At 37.6% G+C, this 16,449-nt stretch overlaps 1 protein-coding gene across 1 annotated transcript in view; it reads right to left on the bottom strand.

Annotated features, from left to right (window-relative positions):
• Positions 1–3,243, bottom strand: part of LOC108967670 — a 43,155-nt gene extending 39,912 nt beyond the window's left edge. The window contains exon 1 of the mRNA XM_018931243.1: positions 3,198–3,243. The gene's annotated coding sequence lies outside the window, so the exon portion shown is untranslated. The remainder of the gene's footprint in view (positions 1–3,197) is intronic.
• Positions 3,244–16,449: the final 13,206 nt, after the last annotated feature.

Genomic DNA, 16,449 nt, shown 5'->3' with positions numbered 1-16,449 from the left:
AAAAAAAAAAAAAAAAAAAAAAAAAAAAAAAAAAAAAAAAAAAAAAAAACCGCAAGGAAAACTTTACGAGTTTGTCCGCCGTGTACTAGATTAAATTAGATAAGCAACGCGACCTAGGGTTTATTGTGCCCTTTCCTAGGTCGCAACGTCTCACCAAGCCCCAGCAAATTGATAAATTCCAATTTACTGCTAGGCCCTATTGAGGCAATGTGATCCCTATTTGGAAATATGGATTCAAGTGCTTTTATCCAGCGTCTGCGCAGTCATTTAGCAGATGTTCTAGGGTTCAGAGTCCAAGACGCAGATCCGACATTTCGCAAAAGAAGCTAGGCCCATGTTATATAAATGCTTCTTGAGCTTACAGTCGCCAGTGCAGAAGGCGACAAGTAGCCTGAGTTGTTGCCAATGCTTCTCCCTATCCACTGATTTATTCTTGTGGAGGGGATTTTACCGGTTGGTGGATGCTGCGGAGCGGGCCAGCTCATCAGCCAGTTTATTTCGGGCTATACCTTCGTTACCTGGCATCCAAATAAGATGCACTTGGTTACGATCTGAGGTACCGAGTACTATGTAAAGTATATACAGCAAGAGCTATTATGAACTAGAAAATATAAGCGAGGTTTAGTGCTTGCTGTAAAAGAATTTTTTGAACTTTCTACTTCAGAATAAGGCGTAGAGTCGCTGAAAAAGAGTCGTAGTGAGCTTTTTCAGGGATGGATCAGACTGCTAGACCATTGTTTTGTCTATCAAGCAGAAGTAGCAGCCTATAAGAATGGGAATGAGCCGGTTTTTCTCTGTTATTATGCCTTTTTGGGAATTTTATTGGTTCTATTAAACACTAGCATTCAAGCAGTGAGGCTGAAAATTTTGTGGGCCACAGCTTGCAAAGAGGAAGATGGGATGAAAAGATCCCTTACTCCTTCACTGTCCAGCTTTCGCCAGACTAAGGTTGAAGCCTCTCAGTTGCCACACTTTCCAGATTGGCTGGATTTTATATTATCCACCTCAATAAATTTATGGCAGTCCGCTTTGGCAATAAGCGACGATCTTTTTGATCCATACCTAGGATTTCTGAACAACACAGGCATCTCCAGCGGCCGAAATCCAATTTTTTCGTTATCTCACGAAATATCAGGATTTTAATTCACCTGTGCGAACCTACTTCAGAATATGACTTCCTGAGAGTTTAAGCAACGAAAGCAAAGTTTTAGAAAAATCTGTAATAGTTTTGGTGTAAGTGGGGTCTTAAAAACATTATTACCTTCGTAAAATATTGAAAAAATAATTTTGTTTTCACTCCGAAGTAATGTGGATCTTGTTAATCAGTCAATACTGTTAAATTTTAAACACGTTTTAATCGAAACTGCCTCTGCCTTCTTAAACTTAACGACGAGGTCTTTAATAAAATATTTTGTACTCCTGCTTCGGTATAAGGGAACTGTCGGACGGCGCTTCAACCTCCTTGCGTACAGCTGAAAACGAAATCATTGCATTTAGGGAAGGGCAAAAGAATAGTTGGCATGATGAGGAGTACCGCGTTGCAGTGCAGAGAGAACAGAGTGCCTACCTCGCAACCTTACCATCGATCAGAATGATGGGCTAAATACCGAGAGTGGAAGAGGGAAGTAAGACGTATTTGCAAACAAAAAAGAGAGAAGTCGAAACGGAGTACGAAGAGCTTGACAAGCTGGCCGACAGGGGTGATGCTTGAAAATTCTACGAACAAATGCGGCGACTAACAGAAGCTTTCAAACCCGAAGCATACTCTTACAAGTCCCGTTCAGGTGATTTGGTGTCTGATGCCCAGAATATACTGAAATTGTTGAGGGAACACTTCTCTAGAATACTGAATGTCAGTAAAAGCATACGATGGGGAACCCAATTTTCAAACCGATGTCAGTGAAGCAGACGTCCCATTGTCTGACTAGGGATGTTCGAAGAGCAATTACCCATTCGAAAAACAACTAAGCCACGGAGGCCGATGGATTGCCGGCCTATCAGGCATGTGCTGAAAATCGTTTTCGCATGAAAGTGTCACACAAGCCCGTATTTGTCGTGTTGTTTCGGTAGTAGTTTCATGCAAAAACGATTTGCAGCACATGCCCGTATATATTCAAATCGGCGAAGAACTGATAAGGTGCATCCATCAGCTTCTTTGTAGAATATGGTGGGACAAAAGCATGCCTGACGATTGGATTTACTCTGCCCAACCCACAAAACGGTGGGATAAGCCTCCTCAACAAAGTGGTTGGACCGTATCGGTGTATCTTCAGGCGTGGAAAATGTATAACTGTCCAAATATTCATTATGAGCCAAATCTTGGAAAAGACCCATGAAAAGAGGCTCGACACTTGTCAATAAAGAAAAATATTATAATAAATTGATAAATATTAATATGAACGCAACTGTGCTTCCATAACCAGCATCAGACTACAGGCATTCAATGCTTCCGGCAAATTTTGGCTATTGTAAGGGTATGTATATTTATAAGCACAAATCTGTTGAGAAATATGCTGCCGTGTAATCGTTAGTAACAAAAGAAAAACATATGTATGTATTACGCAGAGATCCAGCCTTCGTAGCTAGGACAGGGGTGTACTAAGTGCATAGCAGCTATAAACCCGAAATTACTTCATACATCACAGAGCACCGCCATACGAACGCTTTTGGCACATCAGGTGGGGTAGTGACTAAGAGCAAGAGCATGGCGGGGCGCCAACACCAAATCCAAATCAACAATTTTCATTTCCATATCCACTTACAACGCAGCTCGATACTGAGAGCTCTGTTCAATGCTATAAAATGACAGAAGTACGCATAAAACAAGCACACACACACACACACTCTCATACTGCGCATTGATTCGCAACAGACGGAAAGATTTGCTCGAAGCCTTAGCTGAAAGCATTACCAAACAGGTGTTCCCTCCCCCCAAATGCTGTCCGACTGTCTTCGAGCACATTCGCACACATTCCGGCAAGCGCTAAGGCAGGGGAGTCTCGCTGAGATGGCGGTAGTTGCAAATTTTTAGCAGATGGCTATAAAATAATGCGCCTCATTTTACTGTTATCGTTTGCGCAGATCTCCATACGCACACCGTACGAGTAGCGTAAAAATTTAAAAAATAAAAATGTAAATTTTGTTTTTGCAAGAAAATAAAATCATATCTTTCTAACAACTGATTGCTCTGAGCTTACCTTAATTTCTCCACTTGAAATTTACTGCTGTTTCCATCTCTCCCCGTTGCATGCAGTCATGTGCTTCATTGTTATTAAGAAAATTGTTTTCCCTGCGCTTCCATACATATGTTCGTCTAGTTGTTGTTGCCATAAGAAAGAACCTTGATTATCAGTAAACTGATACGGAGAGCGCGATTAAATAAGAGACAAAGAGCGGTGTGTAAGAAGGCAATCGAACATTCCATGAACAAGAAAGCAAATAATTAACAAAACTACGCAGAGATGCCAGATCGCTGAAAACTTATTGAATTAATTTCCAAAATCAACACTTCCTTTCTATATTATAGAGGAATACTGCACTCATTTTTGAGTAAGTTGAGATTATTGATTAAGAGTGAGATCCATTGGAAACGCCAGTTAGAAAAAAGATTATTTTCAAAACCTGAAACGAATGTCAAATTACAGATCGGCTTTAAGGTAACAAAGCAAAACCTATGTGGTAAAGAAGCTCTGTCAATCATCTACAAGTTACAGGGAACTGAAATCCTTACTCATTTTGACTTCTTACATATCGCTTGGATTATAGGATCGCAGAATTGAACTCTGGTGGCTCCTTCTCTACCCACATACCGGCGAGGGAGTTGTAGGTGCGAAGAAGCCATTGTAGCAGATTCATAGTGAGCTTTTTTACGGATAGGCCAGAGCTTGGGGGGAAGATTGCTGGATTGGTTTCCTGTCAGAAGCTCTCTATCAACACCAGCTTCAGACTTTATCACTATTGCAGTGTCTTCTAGGCCGAGGTTGGAGCCATTAAGTTAGCAGTAGATTTACTGCTTGAAGAGCAGCATCCTTCAGGGAAGTAGCCATTTGCTCAGATAACAGAGCGGCGATGCTAGCCTTGAACCCATTAACAGTGCGTTCAATGTTGGTCAAAGAGTAGCTAACTTCGCTATCAATAGCATCAAGTGTCCTTCCGATAAGACTGGTATGTGTGCTGTTTCAGAAAAGCTTAAATACCATCCCGTCGGAACTACTAATATCGGACCATTATAGAATATGGCTTCCAAGATATTATTCAGATCGGATTGCTATTGTTTATAGCTTTCATACAAGCTGACCTATCAAAATTAATATATATACTGCTCATAACATTTTTTTTAAGGGGATTATAGCTTTCGTGCGTCCGATGTTTATACTTTTCTTTGTTTTTGGTTTATAAAGTTTCCGGCTTACTCTGGAGAGTATATAAAGGGTGTAGAAAGTGGGACATAATTTTTGTCTGTTAATGTGGGAAGTGAACTTGTCACACTCAGCTGCTTTGCTGACGTAACTCTAGCACTTTGATAAACCATCATGTACATAACCAGATACCAAAAACAAACGAACTACTCTGTTTTCCTTATTAACACCATATTTATTGGATTTATGTGAATGTAGTATAGAAGTTAACTTTCAAGTTCAATTTGTATACATCGACATTAACAATTAGAGATCTGACTGGCATCGTTGAAATATCGGGAGGATCTGTGAAAGCACGATTTTATCGTCGGATTAACGTCTGTAAGACAACCCTTTTTAATTGCCACTTGGATCTATGCTTACGACCGGGAAACATACGATCAATTGGCCGAAAGTCGTGTTAAAGCGGCGTCGAAGTCGAAAAAGCACATCAAAGCAGGTAAAAAATGTAGGTTATGTTGACAGTTTTCTACGATTATCAAAGTGTGATGCACTCCGAATACCCCCGCAACACTAATACGGCTGTGTAAATTGACGTTGAGCAATACTAAAAGTTACGTCAGGATTGGGAAGGATCTCTACTTCAGAGAGATTTCGAACAATGCGACTATGGTACGACTTCTCCAATCTCTTGTAGAAAATAAYTCGAACTGCAGAACTAAATAGAGAAGGTACCATCTTCAATCATTGGCCCCAACAATCGCGCCGCTAGTTGGGCTTTCTCCAGAGTGGATGAGGAATGAGCAAATAGGTCTGGTGTTCGTTGTCAGTGCGTAAATCTGGGCATGTTCGAAATCACTAGAATGCTAACGATGAATGGTCTGCTTGAAATTGTAAATACCACTATACCATCTGATCAAATTTGCATCGGACTGTGCCATGTGTTGAAGTGCATTCAAGTGAGGAAACTTCCCTAGATAGCCAAAAAAGATTTGTTTGAGGGCGAGCTAAAATAAAAAGGCGAAACATCTCTCCCCAGGGTTGTGCCCGCCACATAATAAAAACCCCTAATGAAAAGAACAAAACAGCCTCGGATATTAAAAACAAGTAAGGAAGGGCTAAGTTCGGGTGTCACCGAACATTTTATACTCTCGCATGATAAAGTGATAATCGAGATTTCAGTCATGGTTGTGAACCGATTTCACCCATATTTGGTACATGCCATCAGGGTATTAAGAAAATATTATATACTGAATTTCATTGAAATCGGTCGAGAACTTCCTGAGATATGGTTTTTGGTCCATAAGTGGGCGACGCCACGCCCATTTTCAATTTAAAAAAAAAACCTGGATGCAGCTTCGTTCTGACATTTCTTCTTAAAATTTTGTGTTTCTGACGTTTTATGTTAGTCGGTTAACGCACTTTTAGTGATTTTCAACATAACCTTTGTATGGGAGGTGGGCGTGGTTATTATCCGATTTCTTCCACTTTTGAACTATATATGGAAATGCCTAAAVGAAACGACTCTATACAGTTTGGTTGATATAGCTATAGTAGTTTTCGAGATATGTACAAAAAAGTTAGTAGGGGCCGGGGCCACGCCCACTTTTCCAAAAAAWTTACGTCCAAATATGCCCCTCCYTASTGCGATSSTTTGYGCCAAAYTTCAYTTTAATATCTTTATTTAYGGCTTAGTTATGACAYTTTATARGTTTTCGGTTKYCGCCATTTTGTGRGCGTGGCAGTGGGCCGATTTTGCCCATCTTCAAGCTTAACCTTCTTATGGAGCCAAGAAATACGTGTACCAAGTTTCATCATGATATCTCAATTTTTACTCAAGTTACAGCTTGCACGGACGGACGGACAGACGGACGGACGGACAGACAGACATCCGGATTTCAACTCTACTCGTCACCCTGATCACTTTGGTATATATAACCCTATATCTGACTCTTTTAGTTTTAGGACTTACAAACAACCGTTATGTGAACAAAACTATAATACTCTCTTTAGCAACTTTGGGATTGTATTTTATCATCGTGAAGTCATCGTACGATATTCATCAATCCTCACTGACTTGTTGATATAGACCTTAAGTTTGACACCGCCCTATGGAACTCGATATCATCCAATTCGAGCCAAAAATATTCGGTTGTCATTGAACCGTAGCGGATCCCAATGATGCCGTCGGCCAATAAAACGCACAAATCATAATTGTTTCGGGATGCAGTAGTGACTCATGGAGTACGTGTGGATTGCTGCCTGACCAATAATGCATATTTTGTTTATGGACGAAGCCATTCAGCCAGAAATAAGCCTCATCGCTGAATATGGTTTTTCCACGAAAATTCGGATCATTTTCAGGTTGTTGCGCAGCTCAATTCACGAACATACGACGATTCTGGTGGTCAAGAGGCTTCAGTTCTTGCGTCAATTTGGTCTTATAAGAATCTAGGCCAAGATTTTTTGGAACTTCCTCAATTGATGCGTTAGCTGCAGCAATATTTTCGCCACTACGAGCACTTCTTTGTCTTACTGGCACGGGAACATTTATACTATGGATTACAATTTTTCTTAGACGCTCACTTGTTGACCTGAGAGGACGATTATGAAGACCATAAAATAGACGTAGCTCTCTTAAAGTTCGAATTTCGGCAGTAAATTTTAATAATTTCGACATCTTGTTGAATCGTATATTTTTTATGGTGAAATGGCACACCTTACTGAAGAAAAATGTCAAAAGACCGAAGAAAATAAGCCGTCGTTTGCTGTCTACTTTTGTACCGTTGCTTTTCAAAAGCCCGTTATCGACGTGCAATAGTCCCTTAGTTGCCAAGACATTGCTCTAACATTCTTTGGAAGTCTTTTTCTCCTGAGCAAGCTGCTAACTTTTTAAAACTGCAGATATCGGAACACTATCGCATATAGCTGTCATACAAACTATTCGATTAATATCAAGCCCTTGTATGGAAAACTCCTGCATTTGATAAGACATTTCCAAGAGAATTGGGCATGGATTATTAGCCATGAAAACGGCACAATCTCCTATGAAATTGTGCAGATTGCAATGCTATAGTTTAAAGCTGAAAACAGGCTTATCAAGAATCAAGATAACGATATATTTAGAATCCTTTATACTATAAGAAATATACCTGTAGAGGGTGTTACCATTTATCTTTTGGCGGCAGAAATAACAAAGTATTTAAATAATCAAAGACAAACTTTATTTTCACAAGCGAATATACAATTGCAGTTATGATGTTGAATTGTTAAGCTCAAATCCTGTAATTAAGCAAACACCAAGCTTAATAACACACTTACAAACTTAAAAACATCCGACCCCAATAAGTTTCCTGCAGAGGAGTATTTTGTTTAATTTTTCAATTTCCGTTCCATTTTTACAGTTATAACGTATATACATACATATATACGACTTTTCTATCTTAATCCTTACAGTTCATTTCGTTTTGCAATTTCCTACAGAAGTTTTCAGTTTCCTTTCGACCCATTTGTTTTGTTTCCTTCTTTCCACTTATTTACGCAAAACTTGCTTTCTTTAAAGTTTGTACTTTATCAGGAGCTGAGAGGGAAGAGTAAGTGCCACATAAGCGCGCCACGGGAATGCAAGTGACACATATGTGCATATGTAAATATTGCAAGGAATCTTGGAAGTACTATATAACATTAGCATTACGGTGTGAGTGTGTGTGTGTGCATGTGGATATAACTGTCTCCCTATTGCAGCCACTTAATGAAATGCAATCAAAGCTATGAACGTCAGGAGGCGATGACTTCAGCTGCAATTACATTAATACGCAAAAGTTTACATATAACGGTACAAATGCATTTACATATTTCCGAGTGTTTGGTTGAGTGTCGCTTAAAATATTATGTTATTTGTGCTACTTTAAAATTTTATAGCATTTACTATCCACTACAGCAGCGTCTTGCTCTCGGCCTTTCCTTAAGTTCAGTGGCTTGTGGGCTTTCGGGATTTATGCTTTGACTTGCTGACACAATTTTATGGACAGCCGGAAAGGTGAATGCCATTTTATGCATCCAAGTGACGAAGTTCATGCAGTTTCAGCCGTAATTGCGGAAATAATGGCACTTATTGTGGCAGTATAAATTCAACTTGTACATATTAAATCTTTATATGCACATTAGGGTGGTCATTAAACAAATAATTAATCGTTTTTCAGTTGACAGTTGAAGCTTGTGGCTTAGAAAGTGTGGTATGCAACTCAACTATCAAGTATTTAAAACTCAAAAAAAGTCTGTGCACAAACCTTGTATAATTAATTTCGAAACTAGTGACTGTATGTATGCCCTCGTAGGGTGAGTGTAATAGTTTTTGAAACTAACGGTTGTAATAATAGTATTTTTGTTGCACTGTTTGACAATTTTTGACTTTTATCTCATGTCATGTCTCTGGCGCTTGCAATTCAACGAGTTCATAGTTCTGTCAATTAGTGTGAGTTTGACAGTTATCTATTTATGACGTGATAAGCATGTCTGATGATTTGTTTTCATTGTTTCTTGTCTTTTGTTATCTCATGCGAACCACATCCTTTTCTAATGACGAAAAATAGCATATTGTCATCAGAGAAATATCAAGGGAATTCAACATATCTTATGGTCAGCGCACTTTGGTAGAGGTTGGGTGTGAAGCTTGCCTTTCTTAAAGACTGAAGCTCCATTTATCTTCATTATTTTTTTGTGTCCGGTCAAATCAGATGGTATGTGTTGCTCTGTTTTTGTTCCCCCAAACTTTTATCAACTCCACTTTTGTGCTTTCCAGTTGCAGGTTCTATAATGATCAATGGTGCTTGATCCCCTCGTTTGACTGACGGTTGTATAGGTTGCATGGAAAAAATAAATATTTAAAACTGGGCAGATCATCATGATAGAAAAGACTGGGAAAGACTTAATACAGTTATCTTCATACAGACCAATAAGCCCCTGTACTTCTAAAATATTTGAAGAGGTATTACTATCAAAGATTACTCCTTTTCTCCACGAAAATAATATAATATCGACGCACCAATCCGGTTTCCGTGCTAAATCAGCAAAGCTTCGAGCACAGAAAGTACCGTGCAGCTATTTTTTTTAGATGTAACTCAGGCGTTCGATAGGATCCAGCATGAATGCCTTTTATGGAAAATCAAAAACATTTTACCTTAAGTATTGCATAAAACTTTGGAGTCATATTTGAGAAATAGGAATTTTATAGTTAAAGTAGTCTAAAATGCTTAAATGTAAACACTCATGAAGATCTTGATATCTTTGTGGTAAAGAAGGAGACAGAGGACAGACACCCAAACCTATTGGGACCTAGAGAGCAACGTTCTACCAAAAAAGCTTAACCACATTCATAAACTTTTTTAGTTTTAAATAGATAATAATATTTCAGATTTGATAATAAGATTTGAATCCATATTGTAGGCTTTACCAAGTTGATCCAATAAGTAAAGAAATATTAAAACAAAAATAACCATGAACACCCTCATTGGACCCTATCGTGCGACTTGTTCAATCTGCTGGCGTAAATATTCGAGGTGCAGAGCTGAATAGAGAAGCTACAATCTTCTACAATATTCTACAATATTGCTGGCGTTCGCCGATGAAATGGGTTTGGTGGTATACGAGGTCAAGACGAAATATCTCCTTTTATCAAACAAATAGTCGTAGCATTTGCAACTTGGCTCCCATATCACTGTTGACAGACATAACTTCGAAGTCGTAGATAATTTCGTCTATCTTGAAACTAGCGTAAACACCACCAACAATGTCAGCATGGAAATCCAACGCAGGATAACTCTTGCCAACAGGCGCTACTTCGGACTGAGTATGCAATAGAGAAGTAAAGTCCTTTCTCGTCGAACAAACGCTACAAGTCTCTCATTATTCGCCTCCTACTATATGATGCAAACGCATGGACAATGGACACATCTTATGTGTCGAAGTTACGAGTTTTCGAGAAAAAGGTTCTGCGGAAGATTTATGGTTCTTTGCACATTGACAAAGGTGTTATATAACGGAACAGCCGTGGACACTTTAGAGATATATTGCATGCTTTAAAGGAAGGCATAGTTTTTACGAATACGAATTTTCTCGGATAGTTGAGGTCGAACTAAACAGAGACTCGTTCTGACCTTACAAGGATATGTATGTCGTATAACGTAACCTAATCTACCCATTAAATACACAACATTTAAAATAGTAGCTCCGAAAATCCTACCATACTCCGTTTTCTATCTTATATCATTGGACTTTTGGAAGTAAGGATCTTCATGTATTACAAATTATGAATATGAATACCAGTCGCATGTTGGATGAGTAGGTCCAGCATCAGAATTAGCTAAGAAAAATAATAGTAATAAGATTAGATAAATTTTAGACTAATCTATTTTTTTAACTACTTTACAAACTCCCCATATAAACGGAAATCTACAGATCTGACTCAACATAAACTTGAATCCAGCGCTAAACGCATAATGCGAACTCTCTTGTCATTGTCTCAATTACTAAATTGCTTCCACCCTCCTCCTGCCCTGTTTCTAATATCAAAAGAATTCATATTTGCCATACAATAGTTTCAAATAATGATTGATCTAAAATCAATTCCGCTCCAGTTTTGCGAAGCCAAAGTAGTCTGAAGTATGCCGTAGTATAGATTCATCGGCGTTTGAAGTCTACCCGCACCCTAACGAACTCAAACACTAACTGCTACGCGGTACAGCATATGCGTGAGCGTACTTAGGAGTGCGTCTGTGAGTGCTGAGTGACACAGATAGCGCTCTCGCTGCACTTCCTTGGAGTACCCAACAAGTACAATACGCTTTGTTGCAAATGAAGTTATCAACTTCTGCGCAAACAGACATGTGAAATAACAACGTAATCTGTGGCGTGTGTTTGTGTACCACTAGATGGTACTAATGTTGCCATTGTACCGTTATTGCGGATACTCGCAGTTACATTGTCATCCAACTTCATGCGCACACTCATTTGGTGAGTGGCGTACAAGTCGGCATTGTTTGTGTTGCAAATTAATTTATGTCATTCGAACCACTTGAATGGAAAGAGAGGAAAACGAAAACGAAACTCAAGCTTCGTCGAGTGAAAGTGAAAATCAGCGAAAGTTGAAAATTATTTATGGGTAAAACTGAGATTTACTTATAAAGGGTGTTCACGAAGAGATATCAGAATTTAGCTTTATGAGAAGAGAAAAGGTTTGTCATTATGTCTCAAAAATCAAGCGAAATAAAGCGCTGTTCAAAAGTTTCCTGCAATAAATTGATTGTTTCCTTTCGCGTTCCCCATTTACTGTTACTCTTTGGACGGCTTCGGTTTTGAAGTAATATGAAGAAATAATTCCCTTTGCCCACAGAGCACACGACCAAACATTGACATTAGGATATAACGGCGTCTCAACAATGGCTTGCAATTATCATCACTCAAAACACGACAATTTTTGTATACAATCAAAACTAAGCTGGAAATGAAGATTGGTTGCCATCTTGTTTCGGGTCCATTCATAGAACGTACCGCATGCTTGATCGTTGTTCGACTTTAAATCTTGCTTTAGTTGAATTTTATACACCCGCAAACCAGGACAACTTCTTTTAAGTAGATGGAAACAGTTCCAATTGTTGCAGGGAATGGCGGATGAGTCATTCGGGTCTTCTCCGATACTTGCTCCACAGCAGCCGCATCTCTGCACCAAAGTAAACGTGGTTCGAAACTGATTTATGGTTGCTCGAGTAACCGTTTCTGCTAGACGATTTCTTGACCGAATATAGGGTAATTGTTTAAAGAAGAGGTATCAAGTGAAGTTTGTCCACCAAATATCCGATTGATTTGAGTAGTGCGATGATGTATACGAACTACCAGATCTTGCAAAGTGACAAATCGAACTATGAACTGGATATTTTGTTGTTGTACTCAACGTAAATATTTTGATAAGAGAGCAAAGAATTGGTGAACCCACTCAAGTTTTTATACATCTTGGATGGCATATAATGGTCTTTAAGGGAGAAAAAAAATGTCCACCGTAAAATCTTGTGGAACTTTTTATTTCTTCCTTATCACTCAGATTGCAGCAAGTTCCGGAGAGAAGGCTGTGAATCATTAGTCTAGTTTTCAAGCGGACATGCCTGCCTCTCCGCAAAAGTGTCCAAATTCCGACGATAGAGGATAGAGTTCACTCTGTATTTCCTATCAAACTGTCAGAATTTCGTAGTACGGTTAAAAAATATTATCCCTTAAGGATTCGGTCTTCCAAGTGAGGAAGTTTGTGGCATCATAACGCTATAATTTTAATCGTGATCACCCAATTTCTGTTCAGCCATGAGAACTAATCTAATCGTATTCCGCCAAGATGGCAATTTTTTATCTACAAAAAGACTTCTTCAGAAAACATCTTAACCTGAGAAAGTCTAAATTATACTTAAACTCATATTCACGACATTTCGCTGCAGCAACTTTAAAAAATGAAGTACAAGTGAAGGCAATAATAATTTATGAAAACGAGCATTCATATCGTCAATCATATAATTTGCGTTGCTTGGCATTATGATCGTAAAATATCGCATTCACCCAAATAAATCTGTGCTAAGTTGCACATAAAAAGAAAATGCTTGACGGTAAAAACAACCTCATAAACAAAAATAAAATTTTAGTAGGTAACATTTGGCTATAAAATATTCAGCGATTTTATGAGTTATTTGTACTTCAATTTGACTTGTGATTGACGGTGGATTGTGCATATTTTCCTGTCACGGTTAGAAAAATGAACGGACTGAAGTTAATTGAAAATTAAATTTGATACTTACAAGCCATTTAAATGATTAATATTTATCATTTCCACATTTCCTTTTATCCATCTTTTTTTTATATTACTTCGAATTAATTATTCGGTATAAATGTGATTATGAAGAGGTGCTTTGTGTTTCATTATTAATTAAGTTGCTGGATATATAGATATAGCTCGAATATACCAATGGAAATAATTTGAACTCGGTTTCAATTCACAATCCATTTGAAATTTATTTTGTTAGGAACTAAGCTGCTTTAATAATTCATCAACACGTGGCATGTACTGGGTTTTCCCATAAGAGCGTTAGGATTGATATATATGATTCGAAAAAAAAAAAAAAAATTAATACAAAATAAANAATAAAAAAAAAACAAAAAAAAAAAAACACACAGACACTAATTGCTGTAATCAAATGTTTCTTATTTGATGGGAATAACAATCAATGTAATCATTGGCTAAATATAACATTCATTAAATGACCTGCACGACTTCTTTTGAAGGACCGATTTCGCTGAACCCTATTTTTGAGTACTTTTTCCACTTAATTAAGTCGTATGTCATTAATAGCACGTTAAATATTGATATGCAAAACTTGAAGATAATCTGGTTTTTTGCTAAAGACTTCAAATGACCCCACGAGAAGTAGGCTAATGAAGTTAAATCATAACATCTTGGAGATCATTCAATGTCACTTGAAATAATCAAATAATCAAACTTTTCTCGCAATGATTCTGTTGTTGCAAGTGCTGTATGGCACATAGGCTCGTCCTGCTTGAACTAGTTGTTGTCAAGATCAACTTTTTCCAATTGCGGCCATAAAAAGTTGGTTATCATCGATCTATACCGCTCTCCATTGACAGTAACGAGGACCAAACACCACACCAAATAATTTAGGTGAATGTAACGGTTGTTCATGAATATTTTTTGAACTTTTTTTCGCAATCATTATTTTCAGTGTTATAACACAATTTATTTTCCGTAAAAAAACCACAGGTCACACTGAAGTTGAAAATACATATATGGAAATATTTTCTTAAATATAATATGATAAAATTGCGAAAAGGTTCCTGTCTTCTATATCCTGTATATGTCGGACGTTTTTATGATAAAAAAATAGAAAGTAGTCTAGTATTTTAAATATAGTTTTGACTTGCATTTTAGTAACTAATAAGCAATTTGGATAATAACGAATATTCTTACATACATTTAGTAAATGACTTACTCTCCGTAATTCTTTAAAATTGCAAAGTATATTTGAAGTTCATATAATACCTCATTTAGCCCACCTTACTTGTTATATCCTTAACAGGAAATATCGGAGACCCTATAAACCCAACCAACCAGTTGTGAACTGCAAGAAACCAACGGAGCCTCTTCTCATTACCATTTTGAAGTACCTGCCAAACCTCATCAGCCTTGCAGTTTTTTGCAATAGGCATCTAAGTCAGTCTAATAATGGAGTAAATGGATGCCAGAGAGAAGAAGCCTTGACATCGCTTCACCTGAGTGAGCTAAGTTATTTTATTTCCAGACATTGAATTCAGGTTGGGAAATGAGACAATGTAATTTTGAAAGATTTATGACAACACTGATAAAAGTGATATCTTAGTTTGATTTAATTCTTAGTTCGCTGGTAATTTCTGTCCTAGCAAGAAAAATGTAAATGTGAAAGATTGGTTAATTAAAAACCAATAAACCAAATATGTTTTTTAAAGATAGGAAAACTGCAGAACTCATACATTGATTGAAACAAAAAGTTTTGTCTTCGAAATGTCTCCGACTACTTAAATTTCCCTCCTGTATGCATACCGACTGACAAAACTGTGGGTACTTATTTCAGCTCACACAATTACTGTTACACTTTGTTACGGACCATAAAATGCACAAACTTGCCACATTTGCCGCCTTTCACTTGCAGCCACACTGCATGCGCCAGAAGCAGCCATTAAAGGGTGTGAAGATCATTACGAGATCTGGAATAATGAGGCGGCAGTGGGAAGCATAACGTGTGACCATTTTATTTTATTTAAGTAGTTGTAAAAAATGACTTCTGGTTGCAAGTAATGCAGCTTACCATGGTTTAAGGTTTATTGGAAGCAAAATATATGCTTACAAAAACAACTATTAAGTAGAGAGAAAGCGTTTGTTATGCGAGTCTTCATAAAGCTTCTTAGTTTTTTTTTTAGGTTATGCATCAAAGAAAGATTTAAGTAAAAATATTTGTTTAATAACCAAAAATTTAAAATAAGTAACAACTTTACGAAGTATCACTTTCAATATGAGCGCGCACAGCAGATAAATTAATTTATTGATATAATCTCAATGCTCAGTGAAATGTCAAGCCACTGCCACACAGTAGACACGTCGCGGATAGAAAGAGATAGCGATATCGCAAGAGCAATTGCTGAAAATCGGCAGACAGCTGCCGTGTAAAATTGGCAAAAAATATAAATAAATAAATGGCTGCCACATTCAAGGTGCATCGTAATTGCTGTAATATAATTTATTGATTTACACATGCAACACGCGTTGCACATGCCGCAATTAAGTGTTGCATGCAACAAACCAAATATACAACATAATTAAAGAAAAAACTTGCCACAGCCGCCGTGAAATAATATTTACACCAACAACAACAACAATAAAAACCAGTGCAGCGTGCGCTGATCGAGATAAAAGACGAAAGCGCTTGCATTGCAGCGCAGCTGTGCATGCGTAGGCGTAGCTGGCTGCCAAAAACAAAAACAAAAAAAAACCCTCTACAAAACGTTAACTTCGGTTCCGCCGTAGTCATAATACCCTTAACAAATAAAAGATTTGTATTGTAGACTTTCCTTGACGAATAGTTTATGTAAAATCTCGTGAAGATTTGTTCCAAAAAAAAAAAAAACAAGTTTTCCATAGAAGAACATGATTTTGATAGCCCAGTTTGTATGACAGTGATCCGATCTGAAATATTTCCTCGGTGATTGTAGACTTTCCTTGAGAAATAGTTTATGTAAAATCTCGTGAAGATATGTTTACAAATAAAAAAGTTTTTCATAGAAGAACATGATTTTGATAGCTCAGTTTGTATGACAGCTATATGCTATAGTGACCCGATCTGAACAATTTCTTTGGAGATTGCAACGTCGCCTTAGAAATTAATTTATGTCGAGTTTCGTGAAGATATCTCGTCAAATGAAAAAGTTTTCCATACAAGTATTTAATTTCGGTTATTTAGTTTGTATGACAGCTATATGCTATAGTAGTCTGATATCGGCCGTTCCGACA

The sequence above is a fragment of the Bactrocera latifrons genome, unplaced genomic scaffold (genome assembly GCF_001853355.1).
Source record: "Bactrocera latifrons isolate USDA-ARS-PBARC rearing strain unplaced genomic scaffold, ASM185335v1 scaffold_194, whole genome shotgun sequence".
NCBI lineage: Eukaryota > Metazoa > Arthropoda > Insecta > Diptera > Tephritidae > Bactrocera > Bactrocera latifrons.
The sequence above is the reverse complement of the archived record's forward strand: the minus strand, read 5'-3'. Positions and strand labels throughout refer to the sequence as shown.